This window comes from Oryx dammah, unplaced genomic scaffold, assembly GCF_014754425.2.
Source record: "Oryx dammah isolate SB20612 unplaced genomic scaffold, SCBI_Odam_1.1 HiC_scaffold_1, whole genome shotgun sequence".
Taxonomy (NCBI): domain Eukaryota; kingdom Metazoa; phylum Chordata; class Mammalia; order Artiodactyla; family Bovidae; genus Oryx; species Oryx dammah.
The window spans coordinates 78,956,736-78,971,872 of NW_024070185.1; positions in this window are offsets into that span (position 1 = coordinate 78,956,736).

Consider the following 15,137-nt stretch of genomic DNA (forward strand, 5'->3'; position numbering starts at 1 on the left):
CTTCCTGTATTCTGAGTCAGTCCACAGAAATTATCCAGTGTATTCAGAATACCTACACATATTAGAGGAATAATGAAGACAGATGTTGAAAACTACATAAAATAGAAATGGAATTGGCCATCTTTTTAAAGGCTCACTTTGACACAAATAGCACTTAAATCCAAACATTTTTAGTGAGATCCAGTCTCTTAGGAAAGTATTCCATTCACCAGGGATTCCCAAGAACCACAGTGAGGGTGCACAGATAACTTGGCATCTGTGTGGACTCAAACAAAGCAACACTAGTATCTCTTCAGTTTTTGGATAGTACACCTCTGTGATATGATAACCACGCAGCCAGATTTCTCTTCTCTCAGTCTGTAGGTTGGCTTCAAGTTGTTGAAACTGAGGGTTGCAAAAAGGGAAAAGCAAATTACTTCAATGCAAGAAAGAACAAATGGCAGCACCAAGCTCATGCAGCTCAGCTCACATAAAATATGAATGAGGCCTAGGTGAGTGAGCCTCCAGGGGAATCCTAAGGGTGACAAGGTGAGCTTACCACAGAAAAATGCAGGCCCCAGCTTGAAACATCTATAAAACTAACTGAAAAATAAAGTATAGGTTGTTTTTTGTTTTTTTTTTTTAAAACATATGTGAAAGAGTCACCATCAGACAACTGGTGTCCATCAGAACTCACACTGGCTCTGGTGGTTTCTTCACAGCTGCTGTGGATGGTTGTCACTTTACTTCTTTGCTTATATGCCAAACAGGGAAGGAAGGGAATTAACATGTCAAAGTGCAGGGGCCAGATTTTAGCAGGAGAAAAATATGCTGGCAGTGGTCATTCAAACAACTTGGATGCAAGTATTGACCTTGTTTTGGTGCCATGGCTGCTGTTTTAGTTGTTTAAGTCATAGTTTCTCATGCACAAATTGAAAAAACAAATGACTGATTGAGACTCATGTTATAACATACTGTTAGCCAAATGGATGGACGAAAGGCAAAGCTTCTCAAGCAGCTTTTCTCTGATACAGACCATGCCAAATCCTCCACGTGACCGATTGAGAAACATTGCATGACCCAACCACATAGAGAAACCAAACAAGGTTTTGTCTTCAGCTATGCTCCCATCTCCTTGCAGCAGAAATTAGAATCAAGTTAGAAGCAAGTTTTCCAGCTAATACTGTGTAAAGACAGAGTCAAGATAACTAAGAAACAGTCACCAAAGAGTAGCTATCGAGAGAGTCCAAAGAAAGCACCCCTGATGGATTTTATGACCTTTCTCTTCTTTACTGCAAGGTTCCCATCTCTTCTCTTTATAATGACATATGAATGTTTCTGCTTCAAAAACTGCATTTGGTTCTTCTCAATCTGTTTTTTTTTTTAATATATCCATCAGAAGCATGATTAAAAGTGGGATTTAGTTTGTTGGGTAGCCATCCTGCTAACCCAAACTCTCCTTAAACCTTGAAAATCACCTTTGGGAACTTTGGGAATCAACCTGTGTTTTTCAAGCTTTGTTTAAATGGGGTAATCATACACTTTAATGTCTAAGCCAAGGTATTTGAAGAGCTAAAGAAAAAAGGTACCATAGATAATTAGTCCTGAACAATAAATATAACTGGGCACAGAATGAGAAAACTAGACTCATGGCCATCTTGTGTTTAACCCGTGCCCATAAAATATTTTCTGTCTCTCTTTTTTTGGTTTATCCATGATTCCCCATCAGGTTAAGAGCTCTCCTATCCCACCAAAATAGGAGTGTCTAGTCTCTCTTTCTTATAGTTTACACTGTGGGAAAATAATTATATCGAATATATTTTTTCACCCTATTAACACCAGTCCAGAGAATCCACTATTTCTCCCATGATGAGGTATATGTATCCCTGCTGAATCAGTTCAAACAGAAATCACTTTATGTTGAAACCTGTGATAGATACTTGCCAGTTGCCCAGCACCAGCAGATCAGCATGCTGCCATAAGGGAACAGGAGACCCTGCACTGCCTCTGTGCCAGTGAGCAAGAAAAGCTCAGATCCAGCAGTCGCTTCATAGCAAGGAATTTAAGGGTCAGCTTTATTCCAAATGTAAAGTCTGAGAGGGGTCTAGGAAAATGGAAATTATTTGACAGGTTTCAGTGAGTTCATTGTCAATCACTCACTGTTGGACAAACCCAATCACCAGTGTCCAAGGCCTGGTTACTAATAATTAATCAGCTATACCAAATCTCACAGAAATACAATGAAGGAGGTGCCTCCTACACCGTGTGGGAGGCAACTGCATGTCAATTACTTGGTGGTTTAGGGAAAACTGGGCTATGAAAGGGAAGGATGAAAAGGCATTTATGTGCCTGCTAAGTCATTTCAGTCGTGTCCGACTCTGTGTGACCCCATAGACGGCAGCCCACCAGGCTCCCCTGCCCCTGGGATTCTCCAGGCAAGAACACTGGAGTGGGTTTCCATTTCTTCTCCAATGCATGAGAGTGAAAAGTGAAAGTGAAGTCGCTCAGTCATGTCTGGCTCTTAGCGACCCCATGGACTGCAGCCCACCAGGCTCCTCCATCCACGGGATTTTCCAGGCAAGAGTACTGGAGTGGGGTGCCATCGCCTTCTCCAATTTATGTGCCAGAAGAGGAATATTAATTCCACAATGTAGCTTTGTGAAAGACAAACTGACCAGGTCCTTGAGACTGGTCATGTCTGAAACCATTACTGACAGAGCATGAAGTTACAACACTGTTCAGTTTTGCTACTGTTGTCCTAGTAAGAGATGTCTTTAGCAAAGGAAATGAAAAAGGCTATAAGCATTGGTATGCTCTAACAGTTTAATAAGACAGAGTGCCCTACTATATATATAGCCCTTCAACAAGAAGCATCAAGGTTGTTGTTACTCATTTAAGCAAAAGGAATCAGCAGATGATGGAGAGTATTTGGTGTCCCGTAGGACATTGGCTGGAAGCTCCAGGTCACCAAGTTGGGGTACCAGAAGAACTCTTTTAAATAGCTTCTAGTCCAGTCTGGGAGAAAAGGAAAGATATACCCATTTGAATGCAGAGTTTCAAACAATAGCAAGGAGAGATAAGAAAGCCTTCTTCAGTGATCAATGCAAAGAAATAGAGGAAAACAATAGAATGGAAAAGACTAGAAATTTCAAGAAAATTAGAGATACCAAGGGAACATTTCATGCAAAGGTGGGCACAATAAAGGACAGAAGTGGTATGGACATAACAGAAGCAGAAGATATTAAGAAGAGGTGGCAAGAATACACAGAAGAACTATATTAAAAAGATCTTCATGACCCAGATAACCATGATGGTGTGATCACTTACCTAGAGCCAGACATCCTGGAATGTGAAGTCAAGTGGTCCTTAGGAAGCATCCCTACGAACAAAGCTAGTGGAGATGATGGAATTCTAGTTGAGCTATTTCAAATCCTAAAAGAGGATGCTATGAAAGTGCTCCACTCAATATGCCAACAAATTTGGAAAACTCAGCAGTGGCCACAGGACTGGAAAAGTTCAGTTTTCATTCCAATCCCTAAGAAAGGCAAAGCCAAGGAATGCTCAAACTACCACACAATTGCACTCATCTCACACGCTAGCAAAGTAATGCTCAAAATTCTCCAAGCCAGGCTTCAATAGTATGTGAACCGTGAACTTCCAGATGTTCAAGCTGGTTTTAGAAAAGTCAGAGGAACCAGAGATCAAATTGCCAACATCTGCTGGATCACCGAAAAAGCAAGAGAGTTCCAGAAAAACATCTATTTCTGCTTTATTGACTATGCCAAAGCCTTTGACTGTGTGGATCACAATGAACTGTGGAAAATTCTTCAAGAGACAGGAATACCAGACCAGCTGACCTGCCTCCTGGGAAATCTGTATGCAGGTCAAGAAGCAAGTTAGAATGACATGGAACAACAGACTGGTTACAAATCGGGAAAGGAGTACATCAAGACTATATATTGTCACCCTGCTTATTTAACTTATATGTAGAGTACATCATGCGAAATGCCAGGCTGGATGAAGCACAGCTGGAATCAAGATTGCCAGGAGAAACAGCAGTAACCTCAGATATGCAGATGGCACCACACTTATGAAAGAAAGAGAAGAACTAAAAAGCCTGCTGATGAAAGTGAAAGAGGAGAGTGAAAAAGTTGACTTAAACCTCAACATTCAGAAAACCAAGATCATGGCATCTGGTCCCATCACTTCATGGCAAATAGATGGGGAAACAGTGGAAACACTGAAAGACCTTATATTTTGGGCTCCAAAATCACTGCAGATGGTGACTGCAGCCATGAAATTAAAAGATGCTTGCTCCTTGGAAGAAAAGCAATGACCAACCTAGACAGCATATTAAAAAGCAGAGACATTACTTTGCCAACAAAGGTTCGTCTAGTCAAAGCTATGGTTTTTCCAGGAGTCGTGCATGGATGTGAGAGTTGGACTATAAAGAAAGCTGAGCACTGAAGAATTGATGCTTTTGAACTGTGGTGTTGGAGAAGACCCTTGAGAGTCTCTTAGACTGCAAGAAGATCCAACTAGTCAATCTTAAAGGAAATCAGTCCTGAATATTCATTGGAAGGACTGATGCTGAAGACCCTGATGCTGAGAAGGATTGAAGGCGGGAGGAGAAGGGGACAACAGAGGATGAGATGGTTGGATGGCATCACCGACTCAATGGACATTAATTTGAGCAAGCTCCAGCAGTTGGTGATGGACAAGGAAGCCTGGTGTACTGCACAAAGAGCTGGACACAACCGAGCAACTGAACTGAACTGAATCCAGCCAGCCCATGAGATTCATCTTGAATTGCATTTTGCCAAATAGATGGTCAACCTAAATTTGAGTAGTTTTATTCTAGAATCAGCAGCTTTCAGGGCTCTGTTGGATAACTAAGGCTGGTAAGCATTTTTACCTGAACGTCATTTCTGGAAACTTCTTAATTATATGAATTACTTATTATGGTCAAGGGGGAATAAAGAAGAATGAAGAGAGGTAAGACATTTGGGCCTTTAGGGAGTCCCAGAATTTGGAGAGATGATAGGTGATCATGTAAGAAAAAAAGTGTTTTCAACCCTAAAATAGTCACCAAGGTCTATGGGAAGCTTAGAAATGCCCCTGACTGGCATTTGAAAAATCTCAATGGAAAGCCTCACCCCAATCTCTCAGGTGTGGGGAAGTCTGGGAAGCATCTTTGCTGTCCTTGTTACTGATGCATCTGCAATTTACAAGAGAAGATCCAGGCTGGCTAATGCTATTTATTTATTTGGAGGAGTGGGGGGCAGTACTGTGGTATGTTCTTTCATCTAAAGCAAGAAAATGGACAAGAATGTGTAGCTTCCACTCACCAGGCATGTTCATCCCTCTCCATTCCTGACTCATGAATGAGGTTGGGAAGGAGGACGCTTCCTCACCACATCATTCAGTTACCACGGCCGGATGTTTCAACCTCACTGCTCCTTCTCAACAACCGTGCTCCATGGGGTAAAGTCAACAAGAGACTGGGGACGATTTGATTCTTTGTCCCCAAAGGGCTACAGTAATAGCCTTTTGAAGGACATTTTACATTTCTCTTCTCTGGGAGGATTCTTTTAACCACTTGAGGATTGCAGTCTGTTTGAACAAGAAATCATTTTACACTCCTGAATAACTCATTCCTGCCCAATGATTTCTACATAACTTCCAGGATATGAAAACCACCCAAGGCTCCCAACATGGCTGCTTTCTTTCCTCTCATAAACAAACTCAGCAGTAATCATGCCATGTGGTCACTCGGGAACTGCATATTGCTTAAGCTCTTCCCTTCAGTGTTTGTTTTGCCAAACACTGATTATAATATTTCTTCCCATCTCTGGAGAACAGGAAGGTTCTCTTTTGCTGGCCTCTTGTTCACAGCCTTGTCCTCTGTCAGCCATAAATAAATGGTGTCAGCATGATGGATCCAGATTCAGTATATGATGGGTTCCATAACAACCCTGAAGATATCAGGTCCTAATCTCTGGAACCTGTAAATATCACCTTATCAGGGAAAGGGATCTTTGTCCTGGATTACCTGGGTGGGCTCTAAATGCCAGCACATAAGAGGGAGGTGGAGGGAGTTTGGCACAGGCAGAGAAGGAAGAGGCAATGTGACCATGGAGGCAGAGACTGGGGTGATGTGGCCATAAGTCAATGGATCCTGGAAGCCACCAGCAGCAGGAAGAGACAGGGAACAGATTTACTCCTGGAGCCGGTGGAGAGAGCAGAGCCCTGAAAGACTTTGGTTTCAGTTCAGTGAGATGGATTTGAGACAGCTGGCCTCCAGAGCTGTGATAGAGTAAATTTCTGCTGTATTACACCATTTGTGTTGTAAAAGCCAACACCGGAAATAACTGAATGCAGTTACCTGGGTCAGACCCTCAGCACTTGGCAGCTGCCTGTGCTCTCTGCTGAGAGGCCAAATGCACCTCAGCACACTAACTTCTGTGACTCTTCCAAGGAAGATCTGACTCTTTTCTCATCCCAGCTGACCCAGGCACTTCAGTACCTCTTTGCCATTCTGACCTCTTAAGAACCAGCATATGGAAACAAAAGCTCTAAAAGGATATTCAAACATGAATTTCCAAACTCGACTGTTGGCTCTCAAGGAATCTCCCCAACCCCCCACTAGCATTAGCTCCTCTCTCTCATCTAAGCTAAAATGTCATACAAAATGTCTTCCAAGTCATTTGATGGTCATAATAATTAGGGTTTAGCTCTGTGAATTTGGTTACTTTATTTTTCTGGGCTTCAATTTCTTCATATGAAAATGAAGATTATAAAACACCCGTCTCATACAAAAGAGAAAAAAAATTTTCCCTTGCAGTAGGATATATGTGAAATTTATTGAAAAAATGTTTTCCTGGGACAAATATTATCACCTAATTTTTTCTTCAGTGCCTGTAGCCTTGACTAAATCTGGAAATTTTCTCCCAAAACAATGGGGGAACTCCTAAGAGATAGAATATAAAATAATTTTATTATAATCAGCTCAGTAAGCATATTTCAGATTAGGTTATACTAGGATCTCCAAAGGAGTAAAAAAGAATTCTTTTTTTCTTTCTTTTTTTGGACTTTGCATTCCATGCAATTTTATAAATGGCAAAAGCTTTGTAATACTATTTCATGATCTCAAATATGCTTTAGAGCTTCAGGGCATTTAAAAAATATCATTAATATAAGCCAAGTTGAAAAAAAAAGTAGCAATTTCTGGAGTCTAAATTAAATTGGTTGCTAGCCAAGATTTTTTGCATTAGGAAATGCCAGGGGAAGGGGGGAAAGACCGTTAATCACTTTCCACAGGTATTTGGAGTCTCCTACACATCCAGGGATAAAAAGTGCTTTGGAAACAGGCTGCAGGGCCTCAGAAAGCACTGCTGTGCCCCCATCCTTACCAAGAGGATGGAATAGTAAGGCTGTGGGCTCTGGGTGCAGCACAAGATGCCATGGATACAAGAATGGGATACTCACTGACCCCTTGTGCAGTACCTCACTTGGCTTCTGCTTGGTTGCCTGTAAGATGAGAGAGATGAATGAGATGATCTTGAAAGCTCCTTCAGGATCACATACTCCACATTGTAAAAAAGCCAGGAAAAATTGGGGGGTCTAGGGGTCCATTTACAGAATCAGCACATAAGGACAAGTACTCAAAGTGCAGGTAAGGAGACTGGTTTAGTTCTAAGCAAGACATAAGACTCAGACTCTCCCCAGAGAGGAGGAAAACTGAGGGGGAGGAAAGCCTTCCCTAAGAACTCAGTAGACTGGGAATAACAGAGCCGCCCAGTGCTGTCTGCCAGGGGCCCCTTAGTCAGTTCCTTACATTGTACTTAGTGCCATTGGAAAGCATCTTTTCTCCTAATCTACATGTTAGTTTATTATCTGTTTTCAGTCACGAAAATAATAACTTTTGACAGAAGCAGGGCCATCCTCCCACTGCGTGTCACGAATGAATGACTGAATGGATCCACCCTGGCCTGAAGAGCATCTGTTCTCCACAGGAAACAGAAGCAATCTTCTCAAAATGCAAATTTAATCCTGCCATTTTCCAGCATAGCACCTGTCAGTGGCTCTAAGCCTAGAGACAAAATCTCTCACCCTGCCCTAGAATGGGCTGACCCTCGGGTCACTGTTGCTCCATTCTCCCTCTTGCACTCAGTAATCCAGCCTCTCTGGCCTAAATGCATTTACTCACATGCACCATGCCCATCCTACAGCTAGCCTCTGTATGTCATTCTCTCTGTCACACGGAGAACACTCTGCCCTAAAAGCACACCTCACCTGGCACCGCACAGTCACCCACTGAACTCTCTCTCATCTTTCAGATCTTGGCTCACTGGTCTATTCCTCAGTAAGGCCCGCCCTGACATACACACTTGCCCTAGGTGAGACCCTCTGTTATCTGCCCTGGAAAGACCCTCCTCTCCTGCAGTGAGCTTACTTCAGTTTGCTGATGTTCACAAATGTGTGTGATTATTTACTTAATATTTGCCACTCTACTTACCTTGTAAAATCTGAGAAAGCAGGGGACAGTCTGTCCTTTGCTTACCCTGGAGTCCTCAGAACCTAGCACCATGCATGATGCAGTCACCATCACCATGCAGTTAATATTTGCACAACAAATGAATGAAAGAAAAACACCTCCATATTTGGATAAAGCCAAAATCTCTGTGCTGTTGCAAATATGCTGAGAAGAGAAGTTGTATTTAAATCTCAACAGTCACAGGTAACGAGAGCAGACTTCCTTTTAAAACTGACCTCCTCAAATGACAAAGTTACAGTCCTGTTGGCCGATTAATCGTATCTCAGACCAGTGAGGAAGGCCTCCTCAAGATCTAATCCCTCTGTGTAGCCGGAGCTCCCTGCTGCCTTGTCTCTTTATCCTCACTCATTCCAACCAGAACGTTTTAATTTGGAGAAATAATGAACCTCAAGAGGAAAGGGGCGGGCAGCGGGGTGCGATGGGGCCATGGAATTTCAGTCAGTGTCTGGTTACCATTTAGGGGCCTAGAAGGAAACAACTAGAGCCAAGGAACTGGCATTTGCAACTGCTCTTTGTTCTGTTTTTAAAAAGAAAATTCCACAAAATAAAGTTCTGGGGCTCAAAGCAAAAATGTTTTCTGCATTATAGAGAATCTCCCGGAAGTATGCTTCAAAACTGCTGCAAACTTGAAACTGCAGCAAAACACTTGCTGACTGGAAAGAACAGACTGGCTGTGAGGTCAGGATTAAGAAAATGGAGTAAGAAGTCTTTTTTCCTCCAGAGAGAGATAAAGATCACAAATGCTGGTCCCCAGTGTGCACAACGTTTAGGAGATCCTCTCTGCACTGACCAGGAAACAAAAGGTAAAGAATTACACAAATAGCCATTTTGGCAGAAAACAGGTAACTCAAAACAAAGGAATCACAGAGATACAAAGAAGTTGAAGGGAAAGTTGTGTGGACACACGGGAGTCAAATGGCAAAAGCTGATCCCCGGAACAGACTGGCCAGCTGGATTAAAATGATGCTGCTGAGATAAGAGAAAAATGTAAACAAAGCCTGATAATCCAACAACATTTGTTCCAACCAAGGAGAAAACAACCATAAATCTTGTAGAAATGTGATATATTGGAAACCAGGAGAATGGACCTTAACCCAGATCTTACCCTGACTTATGCTCAATTCCATAACCAGAAAAATGAATATATAAAGGCGGAATATTGGTGAACTCTTAGTTTTCTTCCATGTAGGCTTTTCTCAGGCCTGGTGTGGAGGGGAACACCTGGTCTGGAGTTCTGATTCCTGCCATCACTGGGGCATTCAGCTCACCCCCTCTGGACCCCGCTTTGTCATGTGTGAAAGGAGAGTGTTTCCTGTCCCTTCATGATCTACTGGGGTCCCCAACATCTGGGTAGTATAGGAGCATGTGGGAAAGCACAGAATTTCACTGATGGAAGATCACTATCTCTCTATGTCCACAGCTCCTCTATCGACTATCTGTGTGACTGTGGGCAGGTGGCCCAACTCCATTCAGTTTACTCATTTGAAAAATGGGGAAAACTGTGGAGAATTATTAACTGTGGCTGAGAGACATGCAGTAATGTATTCAGTCATAGAGTCAAGATTTCGACTCAAATCTCACTGATGCCAATAACCCCGTTGTTTCCACTGTGGCACTGATCCCCAAGGAAATCACACTGAGCTTTGTATTCATGAAAGACAGTTATTGATGGTCAGGACTAAAAATAATAATAAGCTGTAGACAGTCCCAGCACTTGAAAAATGTTCAGCGATTATGAGCCACAATTATAGTTGCTCTTTGTAATTGCTAGTTTCTTGAGCTCAGGACCTTGATAAATAAAAGAAAGAAAATGAGTACAACTTAATTTCTCACAAGGTAAATTCTCTGTGCTTTCTCACCTCTCTCTTTCCCCAAAGTCTTTCTTCTAAGTATTGATTTTATGTCATGATCCAGAAATAATATATTCTGACCAAACTCAAATTTGCTGACTACTTGAGAGTTCACATAGTTGACCAGGTTCAAGAGATAACTGAGAAAAGATGTACTGAAAAGGCACAGAGTCTGCCTTAGGCAAAATACATGCTTTCCTGTCATAAATAATTCATTGACTTCAAATATTTTCAACTACGTAGTTTCACATCTGTAGAACATATGAAACAAAGTCACAAAGAATCAAGCCCCATTTCATTTCAGTTTTGGGGGTTTCTGTACACCCAAGCCCATTCTCCTTCTTGGAGAGGTACAAGTCTTTCCAGATGGAGCCTCAAAATTTTGTTCCAGTGTCCAAATACTGACTCTGTCCACCAGACCCATCTCTAGACTTTACATCTGGTTTTGGATGGTAATCACCAAACCTCACTATGCCACTAAGATTTCAATTTGGTTTCTTAATTGAAACCTGGTGATGAAGCTCTGAAACCCACTCTCCCCTGGTTAGTGCCAATGAGCTTTTAAATGGATCAAACATTAGTCCTTCCAATGCTCAGCCCTGAAGTTATAATTCCATCTGGGCCAAAGACAGAAAGTCAAAGAACTAAATGCTCAACATAGTCTTGACACCAATAGATGTTCAGTAAACATCTGTTAAGTGAGACAGTAAGAAACAAGACACAAATGCAGGAAAATAATTGTATATGGTACCAGATACTTCACTGGGTCCCTTTCATATGTTGTTTTGCAGATTCTTCCTTTTTAACCTGAGGCCTTCCTAATTTTATACATCAGAAAACTTAGGCTGAGAAAGATATGATAATAGGCTTAAAATTATACAACTGGTTTATAATGGAGTCAGGATTCAAACCCAAATCTTCATGGTGCCGAAGATTGCCACTAAAGTACTCTTTCCACTAAATTACATGCCCTTCTTCAGTGAAACTTCTACTATCTCAGGCTTCGCATGGATATAATGACAATTAAGCCAACAAGCTTGGATTGGGAAGATCCCTTGGAGTAGGAAATGGCGACATGCTCCAGTATTCTTGTCTAGGAAACCCCATGGACAGAGGAGCCCGGCAAGCTACAGTCCATGGGGTCCCAAAGAGTCAGATACGACTGGGCAACTGAGTGCATGGCACACTGAACACACAGCCAAACAATGGAGTTTTTCTTCAGGCTCAATTAAATTCGAAAGGCTACCACTTCAAAGAAAAAGTTAGGCCTATTTAATGCTACATAGGATTTATAGAGAGATGAGACATGCCCCATCTTTCATATTTAAAGTTAGAATATCACCAAAACTGTTTTATGTAAAAAATAAGAAAATTTTTAAGCCAAATATTCATTATATCTGTTTTATCTCCAAGTAAAGCAATCTTGATGAAAGTGAAAGAGGAGAGTGAAAAAGTTGGCTTAAAGCTCAACATTCAGAAAACGAAGATCATGGCATCTGGTCCCATCACTTCATGGGAAATAGATGGGGAAACAGTGGAAACAGTGTCAGACTTTATTTTTCTGGGCTCCAAAATCACTGCAGAGGGTGATTGTAGCCATGAAATTAAAAGACACTTACTCCTTGGAAGAAAAGTTATGACCAACCTAGATAGCACATTCAAAAGCAGAGACATTACTTTGCCGACTAAGGTCCGTCTAATCAAGGCTATGGGTTTTCCTGTGGTCATGTATGGATGTGAGAGTTGGACTGTGATGAAGGCTGAGCGCCGAAGAATTGATGCTTTTGAACTGTGGTGTTGGAGAAGACTCTTGAGAGTCCCTTGGACTGCAAAGAGATCCAGCCAGTCCATTCTGAAGGAGATCAGCCCTGGGATCTCTTTGGAAGGAGTGATGCTAAAGCTGAAACTCCAGTACTTTGGTCACCTCATGCAAAGAGTTGACTCATTGGAAAAGACTCTGATGCTGGGAGGGATTGGGGGCAGGAGGAGAAGGGGACGACCGAGGATGAGATGGCTGGATGGCATCACTGACTCGATGGACGTGAGTCTGAGGGATCTCCGGGAGCTGGTGATGGATAGAGAGGCCTGGTGTGCTGCGATTCATGGGGTCACAAAGAGCTGGATACGACTGAGCGACTGAACTGAACTGAACTGAAAGCAATCTGAAAGTTGAGTGTTTCATCAATTGAGGAATTACTTTTGCTGCAGTGTACCAGAAAATACAAGGAGCAGTACTTAAAAGAAGTGTGATCAGTGATCAGTTCAGTCACACAGTCACGGTCAACTCTGCAACTCCATGGACTGCAGCATGCCAGGCCTCCCTGTCCATCACCAACTCCTGGAGTTTACCCAAACTCATATCCAAGAGTCAGTGATGACATCCAACCATCTCATCTTCTGTTGTCCCCTTCTCCCACCTTCAATCTTTGCCAGCATCACGGTCTTTTCAAATGAGTCACCTCATCATATCAGGTGGCCGAAGTATTAGAGTTTTAGCATCAACGTCAGTCCTCCCAATGAACATTCAGGACTGATTTCATTTAGGATGGACAGGTTGGATCTCCTTGCTGCTCAAAGGACTCTCAAGAATCTTCTCCAACACCACAGTTCAAAAGCATCAATTCTTCAGTGCTCAGCTTTCTTTATAGTCCAACTCTCACATCCATACATGACTACTGCAAAAACCATACCCTTGACTAACTGGACCTTTGTTGGTAAAGTAATGTCTCTACTTTTTAATATGCCGTCTAGGTTGGTCATAACTTTTCTTCCAAGGAGTAAGCATCTTTTTATTTCATGGCTGCAGTTACCATCTGCAGTGATTTTGGAGCCCCAAAATAAATAAATAAATAAAGTCTGCCACTGTTTCCACTGTTTCCCATCTATTTGCCATGAAGTGATGGGACCGGATGCCATGATCTTTGTTTTCTGAATGTTGAGCTTTAAGCCAAATTTTTCCACTCTCCTCTTTCACTTTCATCAAGAGGCTCTTCAGTCCTTCTTCACTTTCTGCCATAAGGGTGGTGTCATCTGCATATCTGAGGTTATTGATATTTTCCCAGCAATCTTGACTCCAACTTGTGCTTCATCCAGCCCAGCGTTTCTCATGATGTACTCTGCATAGAAGTTAAATAAGCAGGGTGACAATATACAGCCTGATGTGCTCCTTTTCCTATTTGGAACCAGTCTGTTGTTCCATGTCCAGCTCTAACTGTTGCTTCCTGACCTACATATAGGTTTCTCAAGAGGCAGGTCAGTGGTCTGGTATACCCATCTCTTTCTGAATTTTCCACAGTTGATTGTGATCCACACAGTCAAAGGCTTTGGCATAGTCAATAAAGCAGAAATAGATGTTTTTCCGGAACACTCTTGTTTTTTCGATGATCCAGCAGATGTTGGCAATTTGATCTCTGGTTCCTCTGCCTTTTCGAAAACCAGCTTGAACATCTGGAACTCCACGGTTCACGTATTGCTGAAGCCTGGCTTGGAGAATTTTGAGCATTACTTTGCTAGCTTGTGAGATGAGTGCAATTGTGCTGTAGTTTGAGCATTCCTTGGCTTTGCCTTTCTTAGGGATTGGAATGAAAACTGAACTTTTCCAGTCCTGTGGCCACTGCTGAGTTTTCCAAATTTGTTGGCATATTGAGTGGAGCACTTTCATAGCATCCTCTTTTAGGATTTGAAATAGCTCAACTAGAATTCCATCACCTCCACTAGCTTTGTTCGTAGTGATGCTTCCTAAGGTCCACTTGGCTTCACATTCTAGGATGTCTAGCTCTAGACATCGTGATTATCTGGGTCATGAAGATCTTTTTTGTACACTTCTTCTGTGTATTCTTGCCATCTCTTCTTAATATCTTCTGCTTCTGTTAGTCCATACCATTTCTGTCCTTTATTGAGCCCATCTTTGCATGAAATGTTGCTTGGTATCTCTAAATTTCTTAAAGAGATCTCTAGTCTTTCCCTTTCTATTGTTTTCCTCTGCTTCTTTGCATTGATCACTGAGGGAGGCTTTCTTATCTCTCCTTGCTGTTCTTTGGAACTCTACATTCAAATGGGTATATCTTTTTTTTTCTCCTTTGCTTTTCACTTCTCTTCTTTTCATAGCTATTTGTAAGGCCTCCTCAGGCAGCCATTTTGCTTCTTTGCATTTCTCTTTCTTGGGGATGGTCTTGCTCCCTCTCTCCTGTACAATGTCACGAACCCCCATCCATAGTTCTTCTATCAGATCTAGTCCCTTAAATCTATTTTTCTCTTCCACTGTATAATTGCTAGGGATTTGATTAAGGTCATACATGAAAGGTCTAGTGCTTCTCCCTACTTTCTTCACTTAAGTCTGAATTTGGCAATAAGGAGTTCATGATCTGAGCCACAGTCCACTCTGTCTCGTTTTTGCTAACTGAATAGAGCTTCTCCATCTTGGCTGCAAAGAATATAATGAATCTGATTTAAATAGTTACCATCTGTTGATGTCCATGTGTAGAGTCTTCTCTTGTGTTCTTGGAAGAGGGTGTTTGCTAGGACCAGTGCCTTCTCTTGGCAGAACTCTATTAGACTTTGCCCTGCTTCATTCTGTACTCCAAGGCCAAATTTGCCTGTTTCTGTGTCTCTTGACTTCTTACTTTTGCCTTGCAGTCCCCTATAATGAAAAGAACATCTTTTGGGGTGTTAATTCTAGAAAGTCTTGTAGGTCTTCATAGAACCATTCAACTTCAGCTTCTTCAGCTTCTTCAGCATTACTGGTCGGGGCA